Source organism: Salvelinus sp. IW2-2015, linkage group LG5 (genome assembly GCF_002910315.2).
Source record: "Salvelinus sp. IW2-2015 linkage group LG5, ASM291031v2, whole genome shotgun sequence".
Lineage (NCBI taxonomy): Eukaryota > Metazoa > Chordata > Actinopteri > Salmoniformes > Salmonidae > Salvelinus > Salvelinus sp. IW2-2015.
Window position 1 is genome coordinate 27,914,575 of NC_036844.1, and position 18,059 is coordinate 27,932,633.

Below are 18,059 nucleotides of genomic sequence, written 5' to 3' on the forward strand. Positions count from 1 at the left end.
CTCAGGGTGAGGATCTCCTTCCAGAGAGACATCAGGGATTGTAACATACTCTGTTTTATTTCTCTCCGGATATACTGTCCCTGTTCATACAGCCAGCTGGGTTCTCAGTACATCACGCAGACAGGAATAAAGAACTCTCCGAGAAGAAGAAAGGCGGTGGAGTATGTTCATGATTAACTACTCATGGTGTGATTGTGATAACGTACAGAAACGAATTGGTTTAGCTACGGAAACGACAGGAACCTTCCCGCTAGCCATGATTGACTGAGATAATGGATGGGCTGGACATGCCAAGAGATAAGTTTGGATTGGTCTGCCATGTAGCATGTAGATAATCGTTGTTACTCAGCTTTTTCAAAAGATATAAAGTTAGCCATGGAGAACTGCAAAGGTGTTGCTACTGCTCTCATCAACATTGCTGCCCTGAATTTGGCAGGCACTATCGACAAAGATCAGTGGGAAAAAGTTGCTTTCTGCACACGGTCAGTACAAACCGGAGTGACTTGACTCAATGTGGGGCAAACAAGCTTTACAAACAAAACAGAGTTAAAGGGGTTCCAGTCTGCTGTGAAGCGTTCATCCATGTATATGGGTAAGAGTCTAGCTACATTTTCAGCTATTATACGTTTCTAATTTAGTCAGAAAGTCATTTTCATTCAAAGTTAAAGGGTAGCTAGTGAACGTTAGCTTGCTAGCTTGCTAGCTAACGTAACATGTATGATCTTTGTAGTAATATTATTTGTATTTCAGAAACCCATTTGCATTGCTAGTTATAGCATAATGTTAGCTAGCTAGCTAACATTGAACCTAGTAGGTTAGGTTTAGCTACCTGCAGATTCATATTCATATTAATGCCTTCTTTCACCCATCCATTTAGACAAGTGTCTGGGTAAGCATCATCTAATAATTATAAAATATTTATAAAATATTTTAATCTGGACACTGTCTATTTTTATATTGCTACTATGCAAATATGCAAGTAACTACTTCACTGTACCATTTACACCTTCTGTATGTGACAAATACATTATTTCATTTGATATATTGTTTGTTTACCAGAGACAATAATGTGAAGAACAACAGGACCTGCACCAAAGTCAGATTAGGATATAGGCCAAGGACTATATAACGTGTATTTTTATCTGGAGATTTTCCTTATTATAGGCTACTACTTTCACCACTTTTTGTCTTATTCTTTGGTTGTTTACAACACTACCTTACTCACTCTGTTTAGCACATGGCCTCACAGGGGAATCCTTAAAGAGATGGGTGAGGTTAAGGCTTAAGAGGGTGTGGAGAAAAAAAAGAAAAAAAATCTAATTTTGCAACATAACACCGAATCTAGGTGGTCGGTCACAAATATGATGCTGCAGGGACAGAGGGAGACAGAGGAGACAGGGGGGGATAGAGAAGAGAGGAGGACAGGGTGGGACAGAGGAGAGAGGGGCACATATGAGAGAGGGGTGTGTCTGTGGGGGTCTGTTTGTTTTTGTGGGTTACCTTAAACTCGTACGATTCCTCTATCACCACCTCCAGCTTGGTGTGTTCTCCCAGGCTGGACAGCCCATCTTGGACATCTCCTCCTCATCGTTGGCTGGTTTGTTCTCATTGGAGTCTCCTGTGAAGCAGAGAGGAAGCCTTCAATGTCAATATCATACCCCCCAAAATGCTAACCTCCTGTTATGTAATATTGAGAGGTTACCATGTCTTGGGGTATACAACAAATGCTAAACTCCCCTGTTTTTGTGTAATATGAGAGGTTACCAGTCTTGGGTATGATAAAAATGCTAACCTCCCCTGTTATTGTAATTTGAGAGGTTAGCATGTCTTGGGGTATGATAAAAAATGCTAAACGCCCCTGTTATTGTAATATTGAGAGGTTAGCATGTCTTGGGGTATGATAAACGAATGCTAACTTCCCCTGTTATTTGTAATATTGAGAGTTAGCATGTCTTGGGGATATGATAAAAAATGCTTACCCCCTGTTATTGTAATATTGACGAGGTTAGCATGTCTTGGGGTATGAATAAAAAATGCTTACCTCCCCTGTTATGTAATATTGAGAGGTTAGCGATGTCTTGGGGTAAAAAAATGCTAAACGCCCCTGTATTGTAATATTTGAGAGGTTAGCATGTCTTGGGGTATGATAGAAAAATGCTAAACGCCCCTGTTATTGTAATATTGAGAGGTTAGCATGTCTTGGGGTATGATAAAAAAGCTACCTCCCCTGTTATTGTAATTTGAGAGGTTACCATGTCTTGGGTATGAATATAAAATGCTTACCTCCCCTGTTATTGTAATATTGAGAGGTTAGCATGTCTTGGGGGTATGATATTTGTGCATCTGTATTCACGATTCATTCAGGATTATCCGTAATCATGGTAGCATCCACATTAATGTAGAAGTGTTTCTTATTTACAATAAAAGTGACTCCAAATTACACAATACATTATTTACTACTCAATTTCTATTGGGCACAAAATAATCTGAAACCACAACCAAAGCAAACAGCAATGCATCCAACGAATTTATAGAGTCACAAGCTTGATGTAGTCATTGCTTGCTATGAATATGGGACCAAATACTAAACTTTCTACTACTTTAATAGACATATAAGTGAATTGTCCAAATACTTTTGGTCCCTTAAATGGAGGGACTACGTACTGTCGTGTCTTTGCTATGCCAGATTAATTGCTATGACATACTATTCTATAAAATAATTTCTCCGTAATTAATATTACCTGATTGAACTAATCATGTAAATGTATTAACTAGAGAGGAGCCACCAAAAATAATATTTATAGAGCTGTTATCTTCCGAATAAACTCTTAAAGATTTAGTAATATTTTTACATCCATAGCAGTCAATATTAATCGTCATCTTATTCAGTCTCATCTGAAAGTTGTAAATTCTTGGTTATCTTGCAAGAATCCTGGCTAACAAGTTGAATCAGCAATACAAAATTGGGTTTAATTATTTATTTACTAAATACCTAACTAATCACACAGAATCACACATACACAATTATATCATAACTTGATTACAAATTGCCGTCATAAGGAAACGTCCCTAGCGGCGGAATAGATATGACAGCTTGTTACACAAAGGAAAGGGGCTGGGTTTTGGTGAAAGAGCGGGAGACTGGAACAGAGGCGAAGCTGTGCTATCGTAAATACAGTATCTTATGCATCTAAATTACTGCCCATTTGGAAAAGGAAAATGCAATAATATTTACTCTGAGCTGCGCTTCAGTAGGTTGGTGGTAGATGGAAGACCGTGTTGCCAAACCGAGTCCTCTGTCCTTTGAAGAATGTCTCTGGTGGTCACTGGATAAGTTGTAGTAACGTCGTTGTGTAGTAGACGGGATACTCTGACTGTCCTTCCTAACCTGCGTTTGTAGCAGCTGTTGCTAACTCAACGGCTAGGAGGTATCACTTCTGTAGTGAATACGAGTTCAAAGTTCATACCATTTACAACCAAAGTCCATGCTGATGTTGGCTTAGTTCTGTAGTTATTATCTGAACCATTCTGACATCGGATCGTCATCCTAATGTACCCGAACAAGAAGTTATATTTTTGTCAATGGCTTTATATAGTGGAGGGAGAGGGGTGTGTCTGAAAAGTTTATTACCCATGTCTCTTCACAGGGCGGGCCACTGGTTGAGCAGAGGCACAACTTATGAAAACCAAATCTCTCATTTGAAGCTAAAATTACATTTCATCTCTTCACAAATAATTCATATTCAAGCATTTGAATTAAACAACAATTCCATGTGAATCCGATACCTCTGATTTAGACTTTCCACGTAGAGTTTATGTAATTCTATCATTGATGAGAATGTGTCAGAGGGCAACCGAACTGACATAATATACCTTAAGTACCACCGCATATGTTCAGTTGGTCGGATTACCAGAATATAGTTCATTTCCCCCAACTTCTGATGTTCCCAGAATCTCTATGTTAACCAAGGGTTTTCTATGTCACATCAGTAGGGAAGAGGAACGGGGAGGGGGGAAAGAGGTATTTATGACTGTCATAAACCTACCCCAGGCCAACGTCATGACAGTACAAAAGTGCTGCAATTTCTAAACGGTTCACCCGATATAGATGAAAATACGCTCAAATTAAAGCTGACAGTCTGCACTTGAACCTCATAGTTAGTGTCATTTTAAATCCAACATGCTGGATTACAGTGCCAAAACAACCAAAATGTATCACTGTCCAATACGTTTGGAGCTCACTGATACAAAACGCAATGTCATTTATTTATCAAATTAATTCTCTGTGAATAAACTGTATACCAATGTATCAATACACAGAGTTTTGTGAGGGGGTAAATTCAAAAGAATTCTCATGCGTATCACCAATGCAGGAATAATTGAAATGCACCAAAAACATTACATTAGTGTAAAATCCTATAATGAATGTGCAGTGAGAAGAATAGCCTGGAGAAACAGCACTAACATGGACCAACCACTCTCAGTCTTGATGAAATCCCCGCAAGTCACTAATGGCAATTAATGTGCAACTACAGTATAACCATTTGTACACTCAGGGACATATCCTGGCCATAAAATACATTTTGGTGATGTGTTTTGTTTTTCAATATATATTTCTTAATGTTACCAATCCCCACTAATGGGTTTATGAAAGCAACATACCACCTATATTTGGAATAAAATCAATTACAGGTTAAGGTGTTGTAATTCTATGTGCCGCAACCTCATCACTTACAACATGGATCTGCCAGGGGCAACAACAAAAAACTACAGCACTTCCAGAATTACCATTCCATCCTTCATATACAGATGTTGTGTATAACTGATCGGTGAAATACAACATTTAAGACTGTTAAATCTGACACGCGATAACATGAGGTGCTACAGTAAATGGCAGCTTTGCACCCGCAGGGCTCTGCACTGACCATGTTTCCGTCCAATCTCCAGCAGCACAGGCTCCCAGCTGGATGATGAAGGTCTTGTTCTTCTCATACTCCTCATCATCAATGACTTCACCTCCAACAGCTTCCTGCGATGGGGAAAAACATACATGTTGGGTCAGAGACATAGAACCAGATAGCTCTTTAGAAGATACAGAGATGGAGACAAAGAGAGAAGCTTCTCAGAAGGAGAGAGAGATTGGAGCAGAGAGAGAGAAGCTTCTCAGAAGGAAGAGGAGATGGGACAGAGAGAGAGAAGCTCTTCGAAGAAGAGAGAGATGGAGACAGAGAAGAGAGAAGCTCTTCAGAAGAAGAGAGAGATTGGGACAGAGAAGAGAGAAGCTCTTCAGAAGGAGAGAGAGATGAGAAAGATGCGGGAATCAGAGCAGAGAGAAGCTCTTCAGAAGAAGAGAGAGATTGGGACAGAGAAGAGAGAAGCTCTTCAGAAGGAGAGAGAGATGGGGACAGAGAAGGGTGAAGAGACAGAGGTGAGGATAAGGGGTGATGAATATCAGCATGGAAAGATGGAGAGAAAACAGCTTGCTATCTCTTTTTATTTTCTTCCATTGGCTGGATGAGAAAGTGAGAGTGATAGAAAGAGGAAGGTAGGGTGGGAGGCGCAGGTAATTAGGGTTCATGAATAATGAAGAAAGGCACTAAGGCAGGCAGGGACAGAGACATTTCTGGGAACAAACAATTAAGCGGTTAAGCCATATACATTACGGCCACGATGCACACACGCACTCACGCACGCACGCAGGCACGCACGCACGCACGCACGCACGCACGCACGCACGCACGCACGCATGCACGCACGCACGCACGCACGCACGCACGCACGCACACAGCCCCTAATTTCCTCCAACCTTATCACTAGATACCTTTTTAATTCATGTGTCGTGTCGATGAGTTATCACTTAAATGTAATTCACTATCTTACTGTCCTTTCCATCTTGCCCTGCAACCCAAATTTTCTGCTTAAGCCCTCACAGAGTAAGGAAATCTTCTTTATTGGATGGCACAGTGTTAATCACATGATTTCTCCATACGCCTCACCACATCTCTCTGTCCTCTTGACTAGATTCCAGTGACCCAGAAAGCCTGTCCAAGTGGTGCCTCATATCAGTGTAAATGTGTCTAAAGCAGCCTTGTCGTTCGATGGACTATTCCCATGGGTGGCTGAACTCTAAGCTCCACAGCAGCCAAACACTTCCGAGCCAAACAGACAGCGGTGGACAGCTATCAGATAGGCCTATGTTCAGACTGCAGGGCTGTCTCCAGCAGATGGGCCAAGCCAGACAGTGTACAGATAAGAATAGTCCCGGATCCATCGTGCTCCTATGCCCAGCAGACCTCTGCCTCACACAAACAGACACCCTCTGGCAGACAGGCTCTGGTACACACAAATGAGTGGAGAGGTCCCAGGTGTCAACTCCCCCTGTCTACACATTCCCCACGCAGACTGACGGGCCGTCCCGGAAGACAGGAAGAGGTGCACACGGCCTGATGGAGACGGATGATGGCAACAGGAGGAAGGAGGAGGAAACGCGAGCAAGCAGGAAAACTGCATTTGTGCATTTATCTCTTTCAGCACGAGGCCTTAATTCCACACTGTGGCCTTCAGGTATTGAATGGCACTGTTAATCACTGGAGCAAAACCTCAAAACAAACACACATCACACACACACACACAGTAAGTAGGCCTAAAATAACCACTCCACACAGATACAAATTGACTTACTCCCCTGGGTACACCCCAACAGCACGCTTGCGTCGAGCAGTGCAGTGAATGAAATACCAAGTATGAGACTTTGCATAGTGTTTAAAACTTCTTATGGCTGCAATCCCGGTAACGGGATCGATATGACAACAGCCAGTGAAAGTGCAGGACGCCAAATTCAAACAACAGAAATCTCATAATTAAAATTCCTCAAACATACATGTGTCTTATATCATTTTAAAGGTAATCTTGTTGTTAATCCCACCAAAGTGTCCGATTTCAAATATGCTTTTCAGCGAAAGCACTACAAACGATTATGTTAGGTCACCACCAAACCACAATAAGCACAGACATTTTTCCAGCGAGGGATAGCAGTCACAAAAAGCAGAAATAGAGATAAAATTAATCACTAACCTTTGATGATCTTCATCAGATGACACTCATAGGACTTCATGTTACACAATACATGCATGTTTTGTTTGATCAAGTTCATATTTATATCAAAAAATCTGAGTTTACATTGGCGCGTTACATTCACTAGTTCCAAAAACATCAAGTGATTTTGCATAGCCACATCGTTTCAACAGAAATACTCATCATAAATGTAGATGATAATACAAGTTATACATATGGAATTATAGATATACCTCTCCTTAATGCAACCGCTGTGTCAGATTTCTTTTTTTTAATTACGGAAAAAGCTAACCATGCAATAATCTGAGACGGCGCTCAGAACAATAGCCAAATTAGCCGCCATGTTGGAGTCAACAGAAACCAGAAAATACATGATAAATGTTTCCTTACCTTTGATGAACTTCATCAGAATGCAGTCCTAGGAATCCCAGGTCCACAATAAGTGCTTGATTTGTTCGATAATGTCCGTTATTTATGTCCAATTAGCTACTTTGGTTAGCGCGTTTGGTAAACAATTCCAAAGTCACAAAGCGCGTCCACTATAACGTGACGAAATGTCCAAAAGTTCCGTAACAGTCAGTAGAAACATGTCAAACGATGTARTGAATCAATCTTWAGAATGTTGTTAACATACATCTTGAATAACGTTCCAACCGGAGAATTACAATACATTACTTCAGTTGAGCGATGGAACGGAGCTGCCTCCCACGTGAACGCGCGTGGTCAAAGCGTGGTCACCTCATGGCTTTGGTTACTCATTCCTGTCTCCTTCGGCCCCCCTTCACAGCAGAGTCATTAGACAAAGTTCTATTGACTGTTGACATCTAGTGGAAGCCATAGGAAGTGAAAACTCATCCATATCTCGCTGTAATTTCAATGAGAGCTTGGTTGAAAAACTACCAGCCTCAGAAAAATTCCAAACAGGAAGTGGAACTTCTCAGGTTTTTGCCTGCCATATGAGTTCTGTTATACTCACAGACATAATTCAAACAGTTTTAGAAACTTCAGAGTGTTTTCTATCCAATACTAATAATAATATGCATATATTAGCAACTATGACTGAGGAGCAGGCCGTTTACTCTGGGCACCTCTGTGCACCTTTCATCCAAGCTACTCAATACTGCCCCTGCAGCCATAAGAAGTTTAACAAACCTACTCACATCTGACATGTTTTGAATGTTGATAGCTACATAATATTGTTCCATTAACTGGGAGTGTAAAATATATGTTGATTTGAATTTTTATGCGCATGCAGATAGTATCCCAGGCTAGACTGTGTGAAAAAGTGCAGCCACAGATTGAATTATGTTCTATTTCTTCAGCAGAGACGCAATTTGTTTTTATACAACTAAAAGTACATTTATGTTGATTTAGAGTCTGGCCTCTTCCCAGATCTGTATGCCTGCGATAAATCAACCAATAAGAGAACAAACTCTCCCATTGCATTTGACTGCAGCAGTCATGATTAAGGTACAGTACCAGTCAAAAGTTTGGACACACCTACTCATTCAAGGGTTTTTCTTTATTTTTTACTATTTTCTACATTGTAGAACAATAGCGAAGATATCAAAACTATGAAATAACATATACTGTATGGAATCATGTAGTAACCAAAAAAGTGTTAAACAAATCAAAATATATTTTACATTTGAGATTCTTTAAAGTAGCCACCCTTTGCCTTGAGGACAATGTTGCACACTCTTGGCATTTCCTCAACCAGATTCATGAGGTAGTCACTTCCCACATATGCTGAGCACTTGTTGGCTGCTTTTCCTTCACTCTGCGGTCCAACTCATCCCAAACCATCTCAATTGGGTTGAGGTCGGGTGATTGTGAGGGCCAGGTCATCTAATGCAGCACTCCATCACTCTCCTTCTTGGTCAAATAGCTCTTACACAGCCTGGAGGTGTGTTTTGGGTCATTGTCCTGTTGAAAAACAAATGATTCTAAATAAATCACTGACAGTGTCACCAGCAAAGCACCCCGACACCATCACACCTCCTCCTCCATGCTTCATGATGGGAAATACACATGCGGAGATCATCCATTCACCTAATCTGCGTCTCACAAAGAAATGAAAAATCTTAAATTTGGACTCACCAGACCAAAGGACAGATTTCCACTGGTCCAATGTCAATTGCTCATGTTTCTTGGCCCAAGCAAGTCTCTTCTTATTATTGGTGTCCTTTAGTCGTGGTTTCTTTGCATCAATTCGACCATGAAGGCCTGATTCACACAGTTTCCTCTGAACAGTTGATGTTGAGATGTGTCTGTTCCTTTAACTCTGTGAGGCATTTATTTGGGCTGCAATCTGAGGTGCAGTTAAATGCTGATTTCTGAGGCTGGTAACTCTAATGAACTTATCCTCTGCAGCAGAGGAAACTCTGGGTCTTCCTTTCCTGTGGCAGTTCTCATGAGAGCCAGTTACATCATAGAGCTTGATGGTTTTTGTGACTGCTCTTGAAGAAACTTTAAATGTTCTTGAATTTTTCCGTATTGACTGACCTTCATGTCTTAAAGTAATGATGGACTATTGTTTCTCTTTGCTTATTTGAGCTGTTCTTGCCATAATATGGACTTGGTCTTTTACCAATTAGGGCTATATTCTGTATACCAACCCTACCTTTTCACAACACAAGTGATTGGTTCAAGAAGGAAAGAAATTCCAGAAATGTACTTTTAACAAGGCACACCTGTTAATTGAAATGCATTCCAGGTGACTACCTCATGAAGCTGGTTGAGCGAATGCCAATAGTGTGTCATCAAGGCAAAGGGTGGCTACTTTGAAGAATCTCAAATATTAAATATATTTTGATTTGTATAACACTTTTTTGGTTACTACATGATTTCATGTGTTATTTCATAGTTTCAATGTCTTCACTATTTTTCTACAATGTAGGAAGTGAAAATAAAGAAAAACCCTTGAATGAGTAGGTGTGTCCAAACTTTTGACTGGTACTGTAGTTACAAGATAATGTGACGAATAAACAGAAATGCACTACTCAGAATATTAAAACACCAGAGCAATAAGGCAGGCATTTTCCAAATGTCCAATACATTACAGATGAGTGTGTGGGTGGGGGCCCTGAATTGCCTGGAGCCCTCCAGCTTTGCGTGGGTTACAGTGTGCCTCTGGTACACCAATATATGGGAGGGGAACACTGAAAATGAATTACAGACTGACCAGGATGCCTTTCTCTCTGGTGAGAGAACACGAACAGATAAAACATAAGGCAAAACATAAATGAGCTAAGTTATATTGCCTACAGTCCCACAGGTGAGTGTGCAGAATATTAACGTCAACACTAACACATTAGCGCTGTCAAATTATGGTTTTGCACATGCAGCTGTGGGTGCGGTGTATGAAACACAAATTCATGGGGTTGGCATGGCAACAGGTAGCAATAGTGTATGTTCTGTTAAAAAGTCATGGCCTTCGGCAAGATATCTGTAGTCAGAGCGTGGAAGAGGAAGCAGGAGAGACTAGTAAAAGAAAAAAAGACCTCTCGTATTTCACTCTCTATGTTTCTGTTGTAATCCATCTCATATATTTTAATTGGTATATGAGACAAGTGCTTCAATTTCAATTTCACTGCACAAGTACAACAATGCAACAATGCAGTAATCAGTGTCAATATAGTTAAACATAACATAAGGTAGAACAAAAATAAGAAATAACAAGAACACAAGAAGTAAGTAAGCTACAGTATATACAGGGACAGTTCCAAAACAATATTATGGCTATTAATACCAGTCTATGGCTTGGGTAGCTGGAGTCTAACGATTTTCCAGGCATTCCTTTCACACCGCCTGATATAGAGGTCCTGGATGGCAGGGAGCTCGGCCCCAGTGATGTACTGGGCTGTTGCCATACCAAGCAGTGACGCAGCCAGTCAAAATGCTCTCAATGTTTAAGCTGTATAACTCTTTGAGGATTTGAGTATGGCATGCTAAACCTTTTCAACCTCCTTGGTGATTTGGACACCGAGGAACTTGAAGTTCTTGACCTGCTCCACTCCACTGCTCCTATGTGGACGGGGGCGCGCTCGCCCCCCTGTTTCCTGTAGCCCAGTGGCCACCAGCAGGTCAATCGTGAACCTAGTCGATCACCAAACATTTCTGGTGAAAGCCAAGAAAGTTTTGCGCTCCATTTTTTATTGGTGTTGCGCTGCTGGTGTTAGGTGCACTTCATTTAGAAGCCCTGTGCACCGTGTAGGCAGAGTGTTACCATTTTGAACCATTTGATTTGTCTGAAAAGACTCTGCCTACCTGGTAGACCCTGTGGCTAAATTGTGTGCACCTACTGCTCTGTCCAATCGGATAGCTCAAATCATGGCGCCTACAGCTTCCACGATGAGTAACTTTTAAAACCATGACTAGAGAGAGACTGTCAATGAATACAGCAAAGAGCTGCTGTTATTATGAAGCACTGTCAACACTGTTTTAATTCAACACTACTACAAAACATAAAACGCGCTTCTCCCTACTTCCACTCGCGCCACAGCTGCAATGAATGAGTAGCCTAGTGTATCGATAGCCCTGAGTTTTTATTATTATTAGCAGCTTGTCGTGTCTATTTTAATATCAAGGAATATTTCACTTTCTCTGGTAATAGGAACAACATGAATTTATGCATGAGGCAGATGCGGTGCGACTCGAGTTTCGCCATCAGGTGGAAGACTGTGTCCCCTCTCTCTGGTCAGTCTCACCGGATGAAAGGAAGGAGAGAGCAGGGACTGTGAGAGGCGGACCCTCTGCTGCTCTCTCCCTCCCTCCGCTGAGACTAATGCCTTGTTCAAAACAACTGGGAACTCTGAAATCTCTGACTTCCGACTTCAGTGCATTCAAGACAACTGGGAATTCGAAAATAAATTAGATCCGACTGTGAAAAATTGTTTTAAACTGTCATCCAACTCGGAATTCCAAGTCGGCATCTTTTTAGAGCTCCGACCTGAAGATCACTGACGTCATGACTTGACCGTGTCTTGAAAGCACCATGACCATCAAATGCAGGTACCATCAGTCCAGTAAAATAAAAAAGCAAATTATTTGCAAATTATTTCAATTTGTGCTCAGATGTGCCTTGCAAGTGCTACACCAACTGATCTATTTTGTAATCAAAGCTTGAGTTTGGAAATATAATATGGTCTGATAAGAACAATATTGGTATGCCAAGGATATAGCCAATCTGCTGTGATAATGTATTAAGCCTACTGCACAAACCTCATTCCTGCAGAACTGTTTTTATTTGGTTAATGTAAAATAAATGTAAGTCATGTTTAAAAAAAATCTGAAAAAAAATCTTTATAAACGCATTTCATGCAATTCTACATAATTTTGCATGCAGAATCTTTTTTAATACCGCATTAATGATCGAAATGGCAGGCTACTTTGACACTGACAAACTGATAAAAACAACCTTGTCTTGAATCCATCAATAGCCTAGGCCTATGTGTGTTGAGACATATTGTAGGCTACAATATGAGGAGGAAATTATAGTCCTAAAAATATTTTTCAATTTCACTGACTCACCCAATGATGCACAACTCACTCGCTAGTGATGGCCGCTGCGCTCCTGCCAAAAGTCTCTCTCTCTCTCTCTCTCTCTCTCTCTCTCTCTCTCTCTCTCTCTCTTCTCTTCCTCTTTTCTCTCTCTCTCTCTCTCTCTCTCTCTCTCTCTCTCTCTCTCTCTCTTCTCTCTCTCTCTCTCTCTCTCTCTCTCTCTCTCTCTCTCTCTCTCTCTCTCTCTCTCTCTCTCTCTCTCTCTCTCTCTCTCTCTCTCTCTCTCTCTCTCTCTCTCTCTCTCTTCTCTCTCTCTCTCTCTCTCTCTCTCTCTCTCTCCTCTCTCTCTCTCTCTCTCTCTCTCTCTCCTCTCTCTCTCTCTCTCTCTCTCTCTCTCTCTCTCTCTCTCTCTCTCTCTTCTCTCTCTCTCTCTCTCTCTCTCTCTCTCTCTCTCTCTCTCTCTCTTCTCTCTCTCTCTCTCTCTCAAAACAAAATTTGGAAGTTGATCAAATATTTTGGTAGCCTACAGCATAGTTTGTCTCCTCAGCAGGAGCCATTTGCGTCCCAACCTGTGTTTTCCCTTGATTTTATTTTAAATATTGCGAAAGGCCTGTTTTGCCTGTGTGCTGTTCTTTCATCGGCAGATTTGCGGCACGTTCCCGACTGTAGGCTATTCCTTGTTATTGGGCTACAATCCACAGCTAGGCTTTTTTTAAAGAAGCTATTGATCCTCTGTGGATAAATTATGGGCCTTCATATGGTGTAGTAGGCTATTCTGAATTATTTCATTTATTTCTGAACATACAGCAATAATTCTATAAATATGGCAAATGTATTTCAATTCATCAGGGGTGCTGCAGTTCCTTCAGAACCGTTCGTGAGGCTATTGATTCTATAAGGAAATTTATGATGAAGTGCAACGCTGGAGAGATGAGAGTTGCAGGCTCATGTCTATCAGAGCAGGGAGATGGAGAGAGATCATAGAAAGTGAATCTCATTCTAGTTACAGTATGTGAGAGATACTGGCACGTTCTCACACAGCCACGGCCACGCGTTGGTCTCAAACATAGGTTACAATGTTGGCAAACGATAAACCCGGGCCGGCTCAACCCAAATCAATGTTAGGCCCGGGCTGAAAATCAAGTTTTTCACATACATTTGTTTTGGAGTGGCAGGAGAATTATAGAAGATGCAAGTTGAATGAACTTTGATTGCTTTAATTATAATTTTCCATGTCACGAGAGGTACCTGATCTGGCCAAATAGGTTCCGGAACAAAACACTCCAAAACGGAGAGGTGCCGGATAGTGTTCCGGCAGTATCCAGCTCAAATGAAGCACTGCTGATCACCGACGACAATGAGACAGCCTATAGGGAGGAGGTCAAAGACCTGGCAGTGTTGTGCCAAGACAACAACCTCAAAGTCAGCAAGACAAAGAAGCTTATCACGGATTACAGGAAAAAGAGAGCCGAACACGCCCCCATTCACATCGACAGGGCTGCAGTGGAGCGGGTCGAGAGCTTCAAGTTCCTCTGTGTCCACATCACTAAGGACCTATCATGGTCAAAACACACCAACACAGTTGTGAAGAGTGCATGACAATGCCTCTTCCCCCTCAGGCAACTGCTCGGCATCTGACCGCAAGGCGCTATAGAGGGTAGTCCGTATGGTCCAGTACATCACTGGGGCCGAACTACCTGCCATCCAGGACCTCTATACCAGGCAGTGTCAGGGGAGGCCCTAAAAATGGTCAAATACGCCAGCCACTCAAGTCATAGATTGTTCTCTCTGCTACCGCACGGCAAGCCGTACTGGAGTACCAGGTCTGGGACCAAAAGGCTCCTGAACAGCTTCTACCCTCAAGCCGTTAGACTGCTGAACAGTTATTAACATTGACCCCTTTTGTTATTTATTTTTATCTTTATTGTATCTCTTGCACCGGCTTGATGCACACTCAGTAGACTCTACCCACACACTGACAGTCCAACACACACGCTCACACACACAAATGCATATTGGCACCACACACACACACACACACACATACACTCACACACACACACTCACACACTTTCACACTCTTCACACTCTTCACATTCGCTGCTGCTACTCTGTTAATTATACAGTGCATTCGGAAAGTATTCAGACCCCTTGACTTTTTCCACATTTTGTTAGTTACAGCCTTATTATAAAATTGATTATGTTGGTATTTCCCTCATCAATCTACACACAATACCCCATAATCACAAAGCAAAAACAGGTTTTTAGACGTTTTTGCAAATGTATTAAAAACAGATCACTGCTGGGTCTTCCTTTGTAATCTGTAATGGACTGGAGCCCCTGACACATGTGGCATCATGTTAAAGACTGATGACAAACAGCAACCATTTTGGTGTGAGACAGATCAAAAAGGAGCATCTTTTTATTTTTTTATTTTTTTTACAGTTAACTGAAGTTGGCTTGCTAACAAGAATGTTAACAAGAATGTTATCCAGCCTGCATAGCAACCATTTTGTTTATAACGGACAACGAGTCCTTTTGCATAGCAACTATGCAAAAATAATTAGCGTCTTGGTCACATCTGTAGCAAGATGGCCAAAATAACTAACAACCAGATTTTTGTCCGGACTACATCTTCTGGTGGAAGAATGAAATTGTATGAATTTACTTATCAAAGTAAGGTTAATGAAAATATGTAATTCATTGTTATTTTAATATGTTGCTAACAGTTTGTTTGATGAATTATTGTCTCATCAAACCAGAGCCATTGTGTCTATGGATTTGTGTCCCTGAGGAATGGTTGTGAGTGACGAGCTGCAGTATGGGTTCACCTGCAGCCCACGGCATCTGAATCCCTTTCTCAATGTGCTTCTGGATGGCTGATGAAAAGGAGCTCCAGAATCCCAGAGGAGTGATAATTAGAAAAAAGGAAAGCTGGCCCCCTTTTCCTGTACGTAGGTACAAGTACTCTGGTGGGTCTGACTGGAAACCCTCTGAGTCCCATTACCCAAACTCATTTTATGTGAGCTTGCTGTGGGGAGACCAGTCTAAGTCTCTCCAGGTGCTTACTGACTCTGGGGCAGTTGAGAGTTTCATGGACGCTACCCTGGTATCAGAACTCAGAATCCCTACTCAACTCCTCTCTGTTCCCATGGATGCCAGGGCACTAGACGGCCGCTCCATTGGTAGAGTCACACACAGCACAGTTCTCATTAATATGCGGGTATCTGGAAATCACAGTGAGTCAATTCAGCTCCTCATTGAGTCCCCCTCACATACCTTGTTTTGGGTTTTTCTTGGCTCCAGAAGCACAACCCACATATTGACTGTACTACGGGTCCCATCCTGGGTTGGAGCTCGTTCTTCCATTCACACTGCCTAAAGGCGGCACAGCCTTCTCCGAAACGTCTGCCTCCAGGGTTAAGTACGGTCTCGGATCTCTCTGCCGTGCCCGCAGAGTATCATGACCTCCTGGAGGTTTTTCAGCAAGGCTCGTGCTGCCTCCCTTCATCCACATCGTCCTTACGATTGTGCTATTGACCTCCTTCCGGGCACCACACCGCCTCGAGACCGGCTATATTCTCTGTCTGATCCGGACACCAAGGCCATGGAGGAGTACATCGAGGACTCACTGGCTGTTGGGAGCATTCACCCTCCGGCCTCTCCTGCCAGCGCAGGATTCTTCTTTGTGGGGAAGAAGGACAAGACCCTGCGTCCATGTATTGATTAACGGGGCCTCGATGACATTACGATTAAAAATCGGTACCCTCTACCACTCCTCTCTTCAGCTTTTGAACCTCTCCAGGGGGCTACTATCTTTTCCAAACTGGACCTTCGAAATGCTTACCACCTTGTGCGGATAAGCGAAGGAGATGAGTGGAAGACAGCTTTCAACAATGCCAGTGGACACTATGAGTACCTGGTTATGCCGTTTGGACTCAACAATGCGCCCACTGTCTTCCAGGCCCTGGTCAACGATGTGCTCCGGGACATCTTGAATTGTTTTGTTTTTGTCTACCTCGACAACATCCTGGTTTTCTCTCATTCTGCCCAGGAACACATTCTCCATGTTCGACAGGTCCTTCAGCGCCTCCTGGAGAATCAGTCCTCCCGGTTTTGGGAGTCCTCCCGGTTTTGCTAGTCCTCCCGGTTTTGACCCTTGCCCGTTTCGGGACTCTGTACCCGCCTGTCTGACCATTCTGCCTGCCTGCCACTCTGTACCTCCTGGACTCTGAACTGGTTTTGACCTTTTGCTTGTCCACGACCATTCTCTTGCCTAACTTTTTGGATTATAATAAATATCAAAGACTAAAACCATCTGCCTCCTGTGTCTGCATCTGGGTCTCGCCTTGTGCCCTTATACTTCTCATGAACCATTAGTCCAAATACTGTTACACCAGATTCGGTATGTAGGCCCATGATACATCTCTTAACTTAGTTTGAGAAAAGATGGATAAGAGATGGCTGGATAAATGGATAAATCCGAAAAACTGATTTTAGGTAACAAATGTAATTAAATCCTTTGTAAATCCGCTCCACAAGGGTCTATCAACTTGGAAGTTCTGCAATCTTCTTCTCCTCTGTCATGTTGGTAACAATGATTCGGGAGACAGGCACAGGAATGCGTAATAGTTTTTTTTATTACGCCCCAAATTATGGCGTGCCGTGTAAGTGCACGGGGACGAAGACCAAACAAACATGTACACAAAACACAAGGTTGAAACCCAAACAAAAGAGCGAGGAGAACCTCAAATAAATACACACGCGCACAATGATTAAAACACGGAACGAGACCCGTAATCATCTGCGCAATCCACAAGGGCACAAAAACCCAAAACACACAGCACAGGTACTCACATGCACCAACAAACATTGTAACAATAAGGGCACATATATACAAATACAATCAGTGGGAATAGGGGCCAGGTGTGCGTAATGAAAGTTCCAGAGGGATCCATGACATCCTCATGAATCTTATGTCAGATTCCCTTCATATTTTGTATTTAGAGTCATTTTTTAGACTAATTTAATGGCTTTGAGAGCTTTATTTTTTTACTTCATTCAAATTAGTCCACACTGTACCCATAGATGCACATTTGCAAATGCTAAAAATACTTTACAAATATTCTTCACATGAACCATAAGTCAAATTGACTACAGATTTGGTATATAGACTCAATGAATAAGTCTATAATTAATTTGTGTCACGGCATTCAAGAGAAGAAGATGAGGACCAAGGTGCAGTGTGGTACATGTTCATATTTCCTTTAATAGCAACCGAACACTAAATACGAAAATTACAAAAAGAATAACCGAAACAGTTCTGTCTGGCACAGATACGAAACAAAAAACAACTACCCACAAACACTGGTTGGAACAGGGTACCTAAGTATAGCTCCCAATCAGAGACAACGATAGACAGCTGCCTCTGATTGGGAACCACACCAGGCCAAACACATAGAAACACAACAACATAGAAAAAA

General features: G+C 42.0%; 1 pseudogene; it reads right to left on the reverse strand.

The window, feature by feature from the left end:
* The window catches only part of LOC111963705 (sodium/calcium exchanger 1-like), an 89,403-nt pseudogene that overhangs the window by 2,599 nt on the left and 68,745 nt on the right, over positions 1-18,059 (reverse strand).